This window comes from Chiloscyllium plagiosum, unplaced genomic scaffold (assembly GCF_037043375.1).
Source record: "Chiloscyllium plagiosum isolate Xiang-an unplaced genomic scaffold, Cpla_swu_hap1 HiC_scaffold_27, whole genome shotgun sequence".
In the NCBI taxonomy this organism is placed as follows: domain Eukaryota; kingdom Metazoa; phylum Chordata; class Chondrichthyes; order Orectolobiformes; family Hemiscylliidae; genus Chiloscyllium; species Chiloscyllium plagiosum.
Genome location: NW_028270165.1, coordinates 93522246 through 93539934, shown reverse-complemented (window position 1 = coordinate 93539934; position 17689 = coordinate 93522246). Strand labels below are relative to the sequence as shown.

General features: G+C 45.9%; 1 protein-coding gene across 3 annotated transcripts in view; it reads right to left on the bottom strand.

The window, feature by feature from the left end:
- Positions 1-15511, bottom strand: part of LOC122557151 (endogenous retrovirus group 3 member 1 Env polyprotein-like) — a 39469-nt gene extending 23958 nt beyond the window's left edge. For 2 of the 3 annotated variants that reach the window (XM_087975482.1, XM_087975483.1), the window contains exons 1-2: positions 15182-15511; positions 7875-7979 (exon numbers count right to left, since the gene is read on the bottom strand). The gene's annotated coding sequence lies outside the window, so the exon portion shown is untranslated. The remainder of the gene's footprint in view (positions 1-7874; positions 7980-15181) is intronic. The other variant, XM_087975484.1, reaches the window with a different exon arrangement.
- Positions 15512-17689: the final 2178 nt, after the last annotated feature.

Genomic DNA, 17689 nt, shown 5'->3' with positions numbered 1-17689 from the left:
ATAATCCCAGTTTACTCTGTTTCAGAGCCTCTTTCGTCTTATTTCCTCGAAAGGTCAGGCCGTCAAAGAGGGAATTGCGATTCTGTTGACTTGTCACCCCTGCCGATCCTTCCAACCTCAGACTGGGGAATCGAGAGTACCCTATCGGGTGTCCTGTATTGTCACCCAGTCCCTTGGGATCCTTCCAGTTGGAGCAAGGTTGGCTGAGACCGACCGCTGCATCCTCCTCAGATGGAGGTTCCATCGACTTGTCCACTGGCCAGGACAAGGTACTGTTGTGGGAACAAGGGCTCCAATAGTGACCTTATGAGGGACATCTTTGCATTCAGGACAAGGAAATTGGTAGCTTTACCTTAGCTGAAGAAATAATAGTCTGGTTTGGTGTATATTAGGGAGAGTTTGTCAAAATCGGTTACTGAAATGTTACAGCAGGGGGTCTGGACAGCTCGACAGGAGTAAAGGGTCAACGTTTTGCAAGAGGAGTTGCTTGAGCTCTGTAAAAAATGGGCCAAGTGACTTGAGCACTCGCACTGTATGGGAGACAATGGTCCTCAGAATGCTGTTCCCATTGGGCTCTCCCTTAGCTCTATTGTACATGGTCTTGGTGACAGTATCAGTTTCTGAAAAGAGAAAACGGGGTTGATCATTTTTATCCTCACTTGGCTTGCGTCTGCAGGAAAAATCAAAAAAGCATGGTAACGACATGGTAACTCTCACTGATTTCTACTGTCCAGATGGACCATCTGGTCTTTCTGATGTAAGAGTCCATTGCAATAATCAATCTTCATCACGTTCCACACGTCAAAGGCATCTGGTCCGGTGCACTGGACAACATCATCTCAGCATAGGTGGTGGATAATCTCTGATCATTCCTGGTCGCATCCATACTTAGTGGCTTTCCCCATCAGGATGTTGTACGTGATCAGAAAGGTGAGGAGATAGGCGATCCCCCACAAGTCCCTCCTCTTGGTTCAAGTATCTGTCATAAGATTAACATGAGAACAACAGCAAGATTCAAAAACCCAACTCGACAAGGTCCACTCCTTTTGTTGGGATTCCAGGATTCTCTCCTCCTCTTCCCCCCTTTTGATTGGTGCGGTCAATCAATTGACAATGGTGCAGTTGGACCCAAGCTGAGTGCCCAGTGACTTTGACCGCCATAGGGGTGGAAAGTAAAACCTGGAAGGGGCCATCCCAACGAGGTTGGAGACCTTTGCCAGTCTAGTTCTTGACGAGCACCAATGAACCAGGCTCTACCCGTGACAAGGCTGAAAGGGAGGGAACATCACTGTAGGCCGCACGCTCCTGGGAGTGAAAGGCACACATAACACTAGTTAGAGCAAGAACATAACGAATCATTACTTCGGTCATGTGGTGGAAGTGGACTCAGAAGGGAGTCGAATCGTTCCAAGGGGTACGGAGGCAGTGATCAGAGAGACTGTCAGCTGGAGACAGTCGTGTCTTGCTCGCAGACATGGATCGCATCTGGAATAAGGCCACAGGGATTAGCATAACCAGGAGAGGCCAGACTCTGTCATCAATTTGACAAGTTTAGTCTTGAGTCTGGTTAAAACATTGAATAAGGCTGGCCGCCTGAGGATGATAAGCACCATGCAGTTGCTGACAAGTACAAAGCTGGGAACAGAGTTCTCCGTTAATATTACCTACAAAGTGTGGTCCATTGTCCGAGCTAATGCACGCAGGTATACTGAAGCAGGGAATTATTTCCTGAAAGAAAATCTTCACCACAGTCTCAGCAGTAGCGTTAGGAGGAGGGTAGGCTTCAATCCACTTACAAAAGACAACAATAAGCAAAACATATTTATAGCAACTCAACTGATTTGTCCAACTCAATGAAGTCCAGTTGAAGTGTCTCCAAGGGACCCTCCAGCAAGGGAGTTCTCGTAGAGATACTTGAACTAAGAGGTGGGGGATCGCCTACCCATGGACCTGTTTGATCACGTACAACATCCTGATCGGGAAAGCCACTGACTGAGTATCGATGCGATCTGGAACGATCTCAGATTATCCTGATGTCATCTGGTGCACCAGACCAGACGCTTTCAACGTGGAGTCGCTTGAGCGATGGCGTGAGCTGCCAGAGGAAGTGGGAGGTGCTGGTACGATAACTGGCCAGGACAAGGTACTGTTGTGGGAACAAGAGCTCCGATAGTGACCTTATGAGGGACATCTTTGCCATCAAGGACAAGGAAATTGGTAGTTTTACCTTAGCTGAAGAAATAATAGTCTGGTTTGGTGTATATTAGGGAGAGTTTGTCAAAATCGGTTACTGAAATGTTACAGCAGGGGGTCTGGTCAGGTCTACATAAGTAAAGGGTCGACGTTTTGCAAGAGGAGTTGCTTGAGCTCTGTAAAAAATGGGCCAAGTGACTTGAGCACTCGCACTGTATGGGAGACAATGGTCCTCAGAATGCTGTTCCCATTGGGCTCTCCCTTAGCTCTATTGTACATGGTCTTGGTGACAGTATCAGATTCTGAAAAGAGAAAAGGCCTATAAATGCGAAAGGGAAGGGTTCCGTTCCAGGTCCATGTGCCGCATAAGGTCTGCTGTACCCCAGCCAGTGTTTCACCAGCTGTTTGTATACACAGACCGGAGATATTGGAAAGTGATATTTCTCTTCGCAGGGTCGGCAGTAGAAATTCTGATGAATAGATTGGAATCGGGGACTGGGGACGGGGCAAGTAAGTCATGTCCTGATAGAGAGGAATAACATACTACTGCCTCTGGGGTGAAGAGCGTTCTGTGGGCCTGTATAAATAAGTTGTTTGTGGATTGAGGAGTTTCCCCTACCAGGATGTTGCCAGGACTGGAAGGGTTTGAGTTATAAGGAGGGGCTGGGACTTTATTCACTGGAGCACAGGAGGTTGGGAGGTGACATGATTGAGATTGATAAAATCATGAGGAGTGGAGGTAAGGTGAATAGCAAAGGGCTCTTCCTTAGCGTAGGGTCGCTCAAGACTAGGGGGCATATTTCTTTAAAGTGACAGGAGAGAGATTTAAAAGGAACCCGAGGGGCAACGTTTTGACAGAGGACGGTTTACACGTGGAATGAACTTGCTGAGGATGTGGTCAATGCAGGTACGTTTACAAAGTCTAAACGACATTTGGATGGGTACATGAATAGAAAGGTTGAGAGGGATATGGGCCAAACGCAGGTAAGTGGGACTAGTTTAGTTTGGGAACCCTGGACGCCATGGATGAGTTGGACCGAAGGGTCTATTTTTGTGCTGTCTACCTCTCTGAACCAGAAGTGCTCTTACTGAAACCAGAAGAATTCTGAAAGGGGCTTGACAGGATTGATGCAGATAAAATGCTCCTTTGTGGTGGGAGTCATAGAATCCCAACAATGTGGAAACAGGCCATTCAGCCCATCTATTCCACACTGGCCCTCTGAAGAGCATCCCACACATACCCACCCCCTTACTCCGTATTTCCCATGGCCAATCCACCCTAACCTCTACACCCTAATCTGTAAATTACCTTCTCAAAAATGTAATTTAAATGTAGAGTTTTTCTCTAAGAAAAATGTTAGTCTGACTCAACATTCAGGCGCAGACAGAATTCACACGTATTGTTAGAAAAGCTCTGCATTTGAATGACATTCTTGAGAAGGTAACAAAAAACAAGTTCTGGGATTAACAAACCAAAGAGCAGAAACCTATTCTAAAAGATGAAGGATTTCATCTAAAATTGTTTGATGTGTCACATTTCCATGACGCTCGACTCCTTTGGATATAAATTGTGATCATGATCTCATTCTCCACAACCACCTGATGAAGGAGCAGCGCTCCAAAAGCTAGTGCTTCCAAACAAACCTGCTGGATTATAACCTGGTGTTGTGTGATGTTTAACTTTGTCCGTGGGAAACACATGAGTTGTGGGGCTGTAACAGTTCTTATTTTGTGATCTATTCCAAGTGCAATTTCTCCTCTGTGCAGGCACGGGTAAACAGTTTGTTTTTGTGCTTTGTGCGAGATCAGGCTAGCAGCTTTTAAATCCTTATGTTAAGCAACAGAAGTAAACTGTTGATCAGCAATTGTATTCTGAGAGTGGTATTTCCAGCTCTGGTAATCCTGTTGCATCAGAGAGGGAGAGGTTGTCACATCTAAAGAGCAGACAGAAAAGTTATTTCGCTTGTTGAGTCGGTTCCTCACTCAGATGAGACTGGATACTGCTTATAATGGATCATAATTAAATGCTACAATGGAACACCTTAAATTCAAGGAATTTTGAAAGTGCAAACGAACAGTAACTTTGAACAGAGATATTCTTCCATTTCTAACCTTGGTTGAGCCATGTGAAGCCTTTTTACTGATAGCTCCACAATCATGTTCCTGCTGGATTTTTTTCAAGACAAAATTTCTGGTGGGAGAAATTCTGCATCCTGGGAAGGCGGGGAAATGAGAAAAAAAGCTGTTAAAAGCATTTGAACTGTGGGCCCACGAGCTCTGGTGGGAGCAGTGCATTTGCCAAAAACATTTCGGAGGAATTCTGTGTAACTGTTGGACTGAAAATAGTTTCCCCACTGAACGTTAAACAGGTATTGAGAACGTTGCGCATTAGAGTGTGTTCCTGAGGACCAAAGGAGGATTGAATTTGCCAACGTGAACCACACTTTGCAGAGACAGGAAATTTCTCCGGATGGAATAGGTTGATGGAAGTCAACAATTGTCAGATTATTTCATGAAAATAACAGCTGGTATGGGGATCCCAGAAGAGGGGCATCTGTAATGAGCACACAGAAACAAACCCTTCAGTCCAGGCCAACCAGATATCCTAAATTAATCTAGTGACTCATTTGCCAACATTTGGCCCATATCCCTCTGAATTCTTCCCATTCATGTCCCCATCCAGATGCATTTTTTCCTTCGGAGAATACTTGGGTGAGAGCCAAGATATGCAATATCTCAATGTATAATAATGAAGCAGCTCATTTATTCTGAAATCATTTCAATTAGTTGGTCAATTGCCAAATAATAGCTGCATAACTGTTGTCAATATTGATACCCAGGAAAGCTATTTTGTTTAGTATATTTCCTTTGTAAAGATCTTATCCAAATTATAAAATGAATGTATTTTCATATGAAATAAAATTTGCAGTGTTTTATTAAATGGTTGAAAGTAACTTTGCACTTAATTGCTCCGTTTGGGATTAAACATTGTGACTTAGATAAAAGTGATCTTTCATAATTTATGTTGAGTCTATTAACAAACGAATGTTGCCATTTGCTCTCAAGTTCGCTCAGATTCAATTTGAAATTCTTGAATGAGTTGAATAAGGGATAAAAAGTAAATATTTATTGCCCTTTTCTGAAATTCTCTGCACTGCCATTGTATTTGGTTCAACAAAATATGTATCTCTCTTCATAACTTTGATATCACCACAAATCCTAGGAACCCCATCCAGAACAAACATATAAATACAAAGTAGGAGACAACAGCTTCGCTTCACTTGGAGGTCACCACTGATGATGTTACCTAGCCAGGTAATGAAACGTCTAGATATCAAACCTACAGCTCAGCGAGCAAACCTGCACCCTAAACATTCTACTTTGCTGAAAGACTGCACAATCTGCAGGCAGTCAATACATGTAATATATTGTCAATTCCACTTTGAAAATAGATAATGGGCCCACTACTTTTTGGATGTGAGCATAAGTGGTTATAGTAAGTAAGTTTGCTGATGACACCAAAATTGGAGGTGTAGTGGACAGCGAAGGAGGTTACCTCAGATTACAATGGGATCTTGATCAGATGGGCCAATGGACTGAGAAGTGGCAAATGGAGTTTAATTTAGATAAATGTGAGGTGCTGCATTTTGGGAAAGCAAATCTTAGCAGGACTTATACACTTAATGGTAAGGTCCTCGGGGGTGTTGCTGAACAAAGAGACCTTGGAGTGCAAGTTCATAGCTCCTTGAAAGTGGAGTCGCAGGTTGATAGGATAGTGAAGATGGTGTTTTGTATGCTTTCCTTTATTTGGTCAGAATATTGAGTACAGGAGTTGGGAGGTCATATTACTGCTGTACAGTTGGAATATTGCGTGCAATTCTGGTTTCCTTCCTATCAGAAAGGAATTTGTGAAACTTAAGGGTTCAGAAAAGATTTACAAGGAAGTTGCCAAGACTGGAAGATTTGAGCTATAGGGAGAGACAGACAGGCTGGGGCTGTTTTCCCTGGAGCGTCAGAGGCTGAGGGGTGACCTTATAGAAGGTTATGAAATCATGAGGGGCATGGATAGGATAGATCGACAAAGTCTTTTCCCTGAGGTGGGAGAGTCCAGAACTAGAGGGCATAGGTTTACAGTGAGAGGGGAAAGATATGAAAGAGACCTAAGAGGCAACCTTTTCATTTAGAGGGTGGTACGTGTATGGAATGAGCTGCCAGAGGAAGTGGTGGAGGCTGGTACAATTACAACACTTAAAAAGCAACTGGAGGGATATGGGCCCCATGCTGGCAGGCGGGACGAGATTGGGTTGGGATATCATGCATAGGGATGTGCAGGTCAGGTGCATTAGTCACGGGTAAATGTTGAGCAATAGGGGCAGGGGAATTGCGTGGGTGGGTTACCCTTCGGAGGATTAGTGTGTTGTCTTTGGGCCGAGTGGCCTGCTCCCACACTGTTTGGAGTCTCTGAAGGGGAAGGGATTTTTGTAAACTGTGCAAGGCAATGCAGGCTTAGTGCGGGGGCCTGCTGTTGGCCTTGCCCCGTCCCTTGCTCCTCCCCCTGTTGTTGAGCTGTCTAACAAACATCTCCTCTTTCTCTGCCTTTTTGCTGGGGGCAACTGAAGCTGTAACAATGTTGGGACACAATAAAGGTTACCTGAACATTCTGCCAGACTCAGACTCTCATTGAAAGCTTAGAGCTCCAAGCGGTTTTTGTTTTAAAGCTGCTCATTTCTTGCAGCCTCCTGCATTAAGTTTCCAATGTTGTATATCAGATGGAGCAGTGACTGAGTAGCTGGTTTCGTTAGAAGTTTACATTTTTCGGAGTGCAGGCACTGCATTGTTTCAGCGGCAGTTTACTGACAGCACTGGGAAGTGTGGGCTGTGTTCATTAGAAAGGAGGTGGAGGTGCTGCTGTTGGACTAGGTGGGACACGGTTTAAAAATCACAACACCGGGTTATAGTCCAACAGGTTTATTTGGAAGCACTAGCTTTCGGAGCGCTGCTCCTTCATTGGGTAGCTGTGGAGCAGGATCATAAGACACAGAGTTAAGAGCAAAAGGTCACAGTGTCATGCAACTGATATGATATATTGACAAATGTAGATTGCTGTTAAGTCTTTCATCTTTTAGAATGGGTTGCAGGTTTTATTTCACTAATGTGTACATCACAGTACTACTATTAAGTCATATTCTCAAGATCACTTAAGGTTTTTTTTGGAAACTGGTGACATCTCAGCCTAGACAATGCATGAAAGGTGTGTCAGTATCCCAATCTTAAATCAGACTGGTACTATTTCCAAACTAGGAATTTATAAAATATTACATGGATTGACTACCTGCATGTTGTGCGCTTTTTGTGCAAAAGTTGAATATATCTGTAAATATAATTCTGCAAATGCACCCCATCGTTATGCGTGTGTGTGTGTGTGCGCTCGCGTGAGAGTATGTGTGCACATGCTTTGTAAAGGGAGTGTGATGGAGGAGAAGCCTGTAAGAGGGTGTGTGTACATCTGAGAGAGAGCGTGTTATGAGAGAGGTATAGATAAAAGTGAGGGATTGCATTTTCCTAAAATAAGGGCAGGACTTGTACAGAGGGATATTGGGGGGGGGGGTTCAGGTACATACTTCATTGAAAGTTGCATCACTGGTTGGAAGGGTGCTTCAGAAGGCATTCAGCACACTTACCTTATTTGTTCACACCATTGAATAAAGGAGTTGGGACATCATTTAGAAGTTGTACAGGATGTTGGTGAAGCCACTTGTAGAGTACTGAGAACGTTTCTGGTGGCCCTGAAATAGGAAGAATACTATTACAGAGGGTTCAGTAAAGATTCACCAGGATATTACCAAGACTGGAGGGTTTGAGTTATAAGGAGAGGCTGAGAATCTCTTCACTGGAGCACAGGAGGTTGAGGGGTGACCTCATTGAGATTGATATAATCATGAGGGATCTAGGTAACATGAACATCAAAAATAGTGAGGAGCCTGCACGGTGATGTCAAGTGACTGGGGGGGGGGGGTAGAAATTGTGGCAGTGGGACACTTTAAATCCATCAGGAACAGCATCTCCATACAGCATATTGTGCATGTCAGGTGAGATGCCAGAAGACTAGAGGTTGGCTAACATGGTACCACTGTTTAAGAAGGGTGGTAAGGACAAGCCAGGGAACTATAGACCAGTGAGGCTGACGTCAGTGGTGGGCACATTGTTGGAGGGAATCCTGAGGGAGAGGATGTACATGTATTTGAAAAGACAAGGACTGATTAGGGATAGTCATCACGGTTGTGTGTGGGAAATCATGTCTCACAAACATGATTGAGTTTTTTGAGGAAGTAACAAAGAGGATTGAGGAAGGCAGAGCAGTAATGTGATCTATATGGATTTCAGGAAGGCGTTTGACAAGGTTCCCCATGGGAAACTGATTAGCAAGGTTAGATCTCAAGGAATACAGAGAGAACTAGCCATTTGGATACAGAACTTGCTCAAAGGTAGAAGACAGAGGGTGGTGGTGGAGGGTTGTTTTTCAGACTGGAGGCCTGTGACCAGTGGAGTGCCACAAGGATTGGTGCTCGGTCCTCTACTTTTTGTCACTTATATAAATGAGCATAAGAGGTACAGTTCGAGGGAGAGGCTGAACAGGCTGGGGCTGTTTTCCCTGGAGAGTCAGAGGCTGAGGGGTGACCTTATAAAGATTTAAAAAATTATGAGGGGAATAGACAAGATAAATAGACAAAGTTTTTTTCCCTTGGGTTGGGGAGTCCAGAACTAGAGGGCATAGATTTCGGGTGAGGGGGGAAAGATGTAAAAGAGACCTACGGGGCAATTTTTTCATACAGAGCGTAGTACGTGTATGCAATGAGCTGCCAGAGGGAGTGGTGGAGTCTGGTACGAATGCAACATTTAAGAGACATTTGAATGTGAAAGGTTTGGAAGGATGTGGGCCAGGTGTTGAGGAGCAGGACTAGATTGGGTTGGGATATCTGGTCGGCATGGACGGGTTGGACCGAAGGGTCTGTTTCCATGCTGTACACTTCTGACTCTATGCTGGTTCAGCAAAAGCCGCGCATGCTCTGTCTGCAGAAACAGTGCAAACCCTTCTTCAAATGGACCAATGAGAAGCCAGACAAGGAGCCTGGTCCTCCTGCCAATCAGAGCTCCCCAATTGTCTGAATGCGGAAGATGGACCATCAGGTTCTTAAGCTGCTGCTCCTCTCCAAATGAAGATCGAGCTTCACCTCAGACTGCAACTTCCTTCCTCTCTCTGCCATCTGTGAGTACGGCACTGTCTTTACCATTTCATTTTTTCATTCTGGGGTTAAATTGTTGACTTGCAGCAACTGAAAAGAAAGCGAGTGAATCTAGGGAAGGGACAGAGTCGGCAAATGTTGGTCCAGGTCTGTGTCTCAATTGGCAAACGCACGGCAAATGCAGTCCCACAGTGTGAAGTTATAGCCTCGGTTATGAAAAAATAACTGCTGAAAGGAGGTACGTTGTTTAAATGGTGACATATTGGGATGTGGAGAAAGTGAGGACTTCAGATCCTGGAGATGAGAGTCGAAAAGTGTGGCACTGGAAAAGCACAGGAGGTCAGACAGCATCCGAGGAGCAGGAGAATCGACGTTTCAGGCACGAGCCCTTCCTCAGGAATGATGTGTGGATGTAAAACGTGGCCTCAGCGTCCTTCCACACCAGTCACTGCCAGTTGTCAGACGGATGCAGCAAGCAATCAGCAAGGCAAGAGGTATATTAGCAAGAGGAATTGATTTCAGAAGTCGGGATGTCTTCCTGCAGTTAGGGGGTCATTGAATATATTCAAGGCTGAGTTCATCTGATTTTAGAACAACCATGAAGTGGATGTTTATGGGGGAAGGCAAGTAAAATGGTTTCAAGACCAGTACAGAACAGTTACAGAGTCATACAGCACAGAAACAGACCCTTCAGCCCAACTAGTCCATGCTGACTATATTCACAAACTAAACTAGTCCCACCTGCCTGTCTTTGGCCAATATCCCCCTGAACCTTTCCTGTTCATGTACTAATCCAAATGTCTTTTAAACGTTGTTACTCAACCTGCATCCACCATTTCCTCTGGACATTCATTCCACTCAAATCACTGTTTAAAAAAAAAGGTGCTCCTCATGTGTTTTTTAAATCTTTCTCCTCTCACCTTAATTTACTCCCTAATCGTGAAACGACACATGCTGTTCACCTTATCTTTGCCCATCATGGTTTTGTAAACCTCTATAAAGAGAACAAAGAACCTTACAGCACAGCAACAGGCCCTTCAGCCCTCCAAGGCTATGCTGATCGAGATACTCTATCTAAACCTGCCGCCTATTTTCTAAGGATCTGTATCCCTCTGCTCCTTGCCCATTCATGTCTCTGTCTAGATACATCTTAAATGATGCTATCGATCCCAACCCTACTGCCTCCGCTGGCGATGCATTCGATGCACCCACCACCCTCAGTGTAAAGAACTTTCCATGTATATCTCCCTCAAACCTTTCCCCTCTCACTTTGAACTCGTGACCCTGAGTAATTAAGTCTTCCCCTCTGGGAAAATAATTCTTCCTATCTACCCCCAGTCTACACCGCTCATGGTTTTTCGGCCTCAATCAGGACCCCCACCCCCTTATTTCCAATGAAAATAATCCTAATCTACTCAACCTCTCCTCATCGCTCGCGCTCTCCATAACAGGCAACATCCTGGTGAACCTCCTCTGCACCCTCTACAAACATATCCACATCCTTTTGGAAATCTGGCATCCCGGAATTGTACTCAGTATTCCAAATGCGGCCGAACCAAAATCTTATATAACTTTAACATGACCGCGCGTTGTATGCTGCCTTGACCACTCGACTGACAGTCCCCTTCACTATCTGATATTCCATCAATCTGAATGCCCATCTGCAAACTTGCTAATGAGGCAACCGATACCTTCACCTTTCAACCTCCTGTGCTCCAGTGAAAAAAGTCCCAGCCTACCCACCAATAGGTGTGAATTCTGTCTGGGTCCCAATGTCGAGTCAGCCTGACATTTTTGATAGAAAAGCTCTGCATTTAAATTACGTTCTTGAGAAAGTTACTGAAAACAGGTTCTGGGATTAACATACCAAAGAACAGAACTCCATTCTAAAAGATGGAAGATTCAATCTAAATTGTTTCATGTATCACATCTCCATGAACTGGACTCTGTTGGCTATAAATAGTCTAATCATGATCTTATTCTCCACAACCACCTGAAGCAGCAGCAGCAGCACTTCAGAGCGCCAGAGATCCAGGTTCAATTCCCACCTCGGGCTACTGTCAGTTTGGAGTTGTACATTCTCCCAGTGTCTGCGTGGGTTTCCTCCCACAGTCCAAAGATGTGCAGGTTCGGTGAAGTGGCCACACTAATTTGCCTGTAGTGTTAGGTGAAGGGGTAAATGTTGGGGAATGGGTCCGGGTGGGTTGCTCTTCGAAGGGTTGGTTTGGGCTGAAGGGCTTGTTTCCACACTAAGTAATAAAATCTAAAATAAATCTAATCACTCCGAAAGCTAGGGCTTCCAAACAAACCACGTTATGGCAGCAGTGGGAGGTGTGGATTATATTCACTAAAAACAGTTAAGCAGTTAGATAACACGTTCGAGTGGGAAGTGTGTATAACATGATCGCACAACTCCTATACTCAATGCTATGAGCAATGAAGGAAAGCAAACCAAACGCTGCCTTCACTACTCTATCCACCTGAGACTCCAGCACTCCAGCACAAGGTCTCTGTATTCTGCAACACTCCCCTTAACTGTGTCAGTCCTGCCTGGATTGCTTGACCAAAATGCAAACCTCTGATTTCTCTAAATTAAACTCCAACTGACACTCCTCGGCTCATCAACCGATCCCATAAATTCTAACTTATAGTGAACTCTTTCCTCTCTTATTCCTTGGAAGCTGAAAATCTCCATCCCACAATCACTACCTCCATTTTCACTAGTTGGACTGAAGGGGCTGTTTCGGTGCTGCATTGCTCTGTAACTCGGTCCTATATTAGTCTTAAAACCATTTTCTTGCCTTCCCCATAAACATTCACATAAAAATCAGATGAACTCAGCCTTGAATATATTCAATGACCCCCTAACTGCAGGAAGACATCCCCACTTCGGAACTTAATTCCTCTTGCTAATACACCACTTGCCTTGCTCATTGCCTGCTGCACCTGTCTGACAACTGGCACAGAAGGACACTGATGCGCCTCTGAACATCCACGCATCATTCCTGATGAAGGGCTCGTGCCCAAAACTTCGACTGTCCTACTGATCGGATGCTGCTTGACCTGCTGTACTTTGCCAATTGTGGTCTTCTCTACATCGGGGAAACCGAGCGTAAACTTGGGGAACGGTTTGCTGAGCATCACAGCCGGGTCCGCAGAGGCTGAGCGGACTTCCCAGTCTCCACCCATTTTAATGCCCCTTCCCACTCCCCTTCTGACATGACTAGCTTTGGCTTCCTCCATTACCACAACAAACCAAACCACAATTTGGAGGAACAAAACCTCATCTTCTGTCTGAGCAGTCAACAGCCCGGAGGACACAACATTTGAGTTCTCCAATTTCAAATAATCTCCCATCCCATCCCCCAACTCACTTCCCAGCCCCTTCCACTCTTCCCTGCCAACGAGATTCCTTCCTCCCATTCACCAACCAGGTCGTACCAGGTTATGGGGATAAGGCAGGAACAGGATACTGATTGAGAATGATCAGCCATTATCACAATGAATGGTGGTGCTGGCTCGATGGGCAGAATAGCCTACTCCTGCACCTATTGTCTATTGTACCTTCTACCTGTCTCCACGTTTCCCCACTTCAGTACCCTGCCCCCAGCACACCCTTGTTCCACAGCTCTCCCTATAACTACCCCCAGTCCTGAACAAGGGTTACACCAGATCCCTCGACTTCTCCACCTCCTGATACTGCCTGGCTTACTGCGATCTTCCAGTCTCCTGCCTGTCTATTTTGCCAATTGAGAACAAAGGCCTGGACTAAATTTTCCAGAGTCTGTCCCCTCGCTGGATTCACTCCCATTCCTTTCAGTTGCTCCAAGTCAACAACTGAACCTCAGAATGAAACATAAATGGAAATGGGGGTGAGATAAGAGAGGGCCGTACTCTCAGATGTTGGACAGAGGAAAGACGTTGCAGTCTGAAGTGAAGCTCAATCTTCATTCAGAGAAAACAGGAGCAGGAGCTTCAGAACCTCATGGTCCAACTTCCACATTCACCAATAGGGGAGCTCCGAATGGCAGGAGGAGAAGTCTCCCTCCGGTCCTCCAGTGCTCCTTATTTGTCCATCAAACGGCACGGTGGCACAGTGGTTAGCACTGCTGCCTCACAGCGCCTGAGACCCGGGTTCAATTCCCGCCTCAGGCGACTGACTGTGTGGAGTTTGCACGTTCTCCCCGTGTCTGCGTGGGTTTCCTCCGGGTGCTCCGGTTTCCTCCCACAGTCCAAAGATGTGCAGGTCAGGTGAATTGGCCATGCTAAATTGCCCGAAGTGTTAGGTAAGGAGTAAATGTAGGGGTATGGGTGGTTGTGCTTCGGCGGGTCGGAGTGGATTTGTTGGGCCAAAGGGCCTGTTTCCACACTGTAATGTAATCTAATCTAAAAACGTAGGTCTCGCCCCTTTTCTGCCGACAGCGAGGAACACGCCCAATATTTTGGTGACACCAGCAAACGTGTGCCCTGCTTGTTGACACTGAGGAGTGTACACAATATGCACTGTAGCAATGCTGGTGTTATTGACAGATTTTAAGTATCCAAATTCCTATGGGAGAACAAAAAGGGCACAGCCATAATTTTTTTCCCCCATGTGGCTCGATATTTGATTGCTTTTGCATTTGTCTGGCTGCTCAATGTTTAAGTCTTTTCCTCAGTGTTGGGGTGAGATTCACAACTAGAGGGCATAGGTTTAGGGTGAGACCACAAAGGTAACTGAGGGGCAACGTTTCCATGCAGAGGGTGGTGCATCTATGGAATGAGCTGCCAGAGGAAGTAGTGGAAGCCAGTATAATTACAGCATTTAAAACACATCTGGCTGGGTATCTGAATAGGAAGGGTTTAGAGGGATATGAGTCAAGTACTGGCAAAGGGGACTAGATTAATTTAGGATATCTGGTTGGCATGGACAGGTTGGACCGAATGGGTCTATTTCCATGCTGTACATCTCTATGACTCTAAATAATAAAAAGTCTACTTTTCCAAATAACAAACTATATCCATGTTAACAAGGCTTAGTGCACCACATGCTTTACTAACCATTCTCAACAGGTCCTGTCCCTTCAATGACTGAGGAACATGTACATGCTGGTGCATAATCTCCTTCACTAGTATTTACACACTACCCTCAGCAATTGCACAAGTAACAGCAAAGGGTAAACAGCACAAGGATTAAACACACAGTGAGGGGCAAACAGCACAAGGATTAAACACACAGTGAGGGGGCAAACAGCACAAGGATTAAACACACAGTGAGGGGGAAACAGCACAAGGATTAAACACACAGTGAGGGGCAAACAGCACAAGGATTAAACACACAGTGAGGGGCAAACAGCACAAGGATTAAACACACAGTGAGGGGCAAACAGCACAAGGATTAAACACACAGTGAGGGGAAAACAGCACAAGGATTAAACACACAGTGAGGGGCAAACAGCACAAGGATTAAACACACAGTGGGGGCAAACAGCACAAGGATTAAACACACAGTGAGGGGCAAACAGCACAAGGATTAAACACACAGTGAGGGGCAAACAGCACAAGGATTAAACACACAGTGAGGGGGCAAACAGCACAAGGATTAAACACACAGTGAGGGGCAAACAGCACAAGGATTAAACACACAGTGAGGGGGAAACAGCACAAGCGCCAGTAAAAGCCGATGGAAAGTGAGTGTAAAATGTCACTATGACAGGACAGGCCCCACATTCCTTCCCCTCCGTCCCCCCCACAACCTGCCTCACCTTTCACGTCCCGGGCCCAGTACCTTCCAGGTGGCCCCATAGTTGACACAGGGGCCGCCCCACGACCAGTAGAACTCCACCACCCCGGCGGCCGACGAGTTCCCAAGCAGGCCCTTAACCCCATCCGCCTCCAGAATGCTCACCGGCTCCTGGCTGCTGTACAGCCGGCCGGTGTGGCCGTGACACAGCAGCTGCGCCAGGAAGGCGGCGGCGGCCAGTGACGGGTGTCTGCCCCGGGCCGCGCGGCGCCATTTTCCTAACGGCCGCCCTCCCGCCGCTTCCTCGCTCGAGCGACTTCTCCTCCCAACCGCCTTCGGCCCCGCGAGACGTCTGCACGGGGGGATGGGCGGGGCCTGGCCGGGGGATGGGCGGGGCGGGGCCGGGGGATGGGCGGGGCCGGGGAGCCTCACCGTCACCAAGCAACAGCCACCTCGCGCTACAACTGCTCATTCACAAAAACAAACTCTCCTGTCTCGCTCTGCAGCTGCAGGGGGGACACTGCCACGTTTCCAGGAGCCCTGTCTACATTGGGAAAGCTCACGGCTCAATTTAAACAGATATTCCCACATCTAACGGAACGGCGTCATATCGAAAGGGGGCAATCTGCATTTTAAAGGGACGTGGACATTTTAACGGGTATTTCTGCAAATAAAGAGGTTTAAATGGACGAGATTATATTTCAAAGGGATGTGGGCACATTCAAAGGGATATCTTCATATGTGAAGTGACGCAGTTATATCTAAATGAATCCACATTTTGAAGAGACGTTGCCCTATTTATAAGTAGAGACAGTAGGTGTGAATTCTGTCTGTGTCCCAATGTTGAGTCAGACTGACATTTTACTTAAAAAAACGCTGCATTTAAATTACATTCTTGAGAAGGTAAATTATAGATCCGGGTGTAGGTTAGGGAGGATTGGCCGTGCTAAGTTACTCGTAGTGACCAGGGATGTACAGGTTAGGGTGGAAATATGGAATAAGGGATTGGATATGGCTGGGATACTGTTCAGAGGGCCAAAAAGGAAGAGATGGGCTGAATGGCCTGCTTCCACATTGTTGGGATTGTATGATCCTCCCCATAAAGGAGCATTTGATCGGCATCTGTCCTGTCAAGCCCCTTTCAGAATTCTGTTGGTTTCAGTTAAGGTATGCAGCACAGAAACAGACACTTCGGTCCAATTCGTCCATGCTAACCAGGATTCCAAACTAAACCAGTCCCACTTGCCTACATTTGGCCTATAATCTCTCTAAACCTTTCTATTCATCTACCTATCCAAATGCTGTTTAAACGTTGTAAATGTACCGGCAACTACCACATCCTCACTAAGTTCATTCCACATACAAAGCCACCCTCTTTCAAAATGTTGCCCCTCCGGTTCCTTTTAAATCTCTCTCCTCACCTCAAGTAATATGGCCCCAAGTTTTGTGTTCCCCGACACTAAGCAAGAGCCCTTTGCCATTCAGCTTACCTCCACTCCTCATGATTTATCCATCTCAATGAAGTCACCCCCCCAACCTCCTGTGCTCCAGTGAATAAAGTCCCAGCCTCTCCTTATAACTCAAACACTCCAGTCCTGGCAAATCTTTACCGAACCCTCTGTGATAAGAATAGTTCCGATTCCAGGGCCATCAGAACTGTACTCAGTACTCTGAAAGTGGCCTCACCAACATCCTGGACAACCTCAACATGATGTCCCAACCCCTGTACTCAATGGTGTGAACAATGAATGCTATGCTGCTAAATACCTTCTTAACTGCCCTGTCGACCAGTGATGCAACTTCCAAAGAACCACGTACCTGAACACCAACCCCCATGTCTGTCTGTTCTATAACATGATCCAGGGCCCTACCATTATCTGTACAAGTCCTGCCCTTTCTTGTTTTAACAAAATGCAACCCCTTGCTTGTATTAATACTTCTTACACACATACTCCCCCTCAGACACACACACACACACACACACACACACACTTATACCCCCCAATACTCTCTCAGGCTTCTTCTCCATTACACTCACACTTTACCAAGCATGTACACACACTCACGCACAAACTCACATGCATCCACACACAATTCTATGAGGTGAATTTGTATTGGTAGAATTATATTTGCAGATGTATTCAATTTTGGTCAAAAAGCACACAATTTCCAGGCAGACAATCCATGTAATATTTTATGAATTGGAAATAGAACCAGTCTGACTCAAGATTGGAATACTGACAGACTCAATTCTCAGGAAGAAAGTGAGGACTGCAGATGCTGGAGATCAGAGCTGAAAAGGTGTTGCTGGAAAAGCGCAGCAGGTCAGGCAGCATCCAAGGAGCAGGAGAATGGACATTTCGGGCATGAGCCCTTCTTCAGGCCTTTCCTGAAGAAGGGCTCATGCCCGAAACGGCGATTCTCCTGCTCCTTGGATGCTGCCTGACATGCTGTGCTTTTCCAGCAACATTTTCAGGCTCAATTCTCAAATCTTTAAATGCAATGTCTGAGCTGAGATGTCACTTTCTTT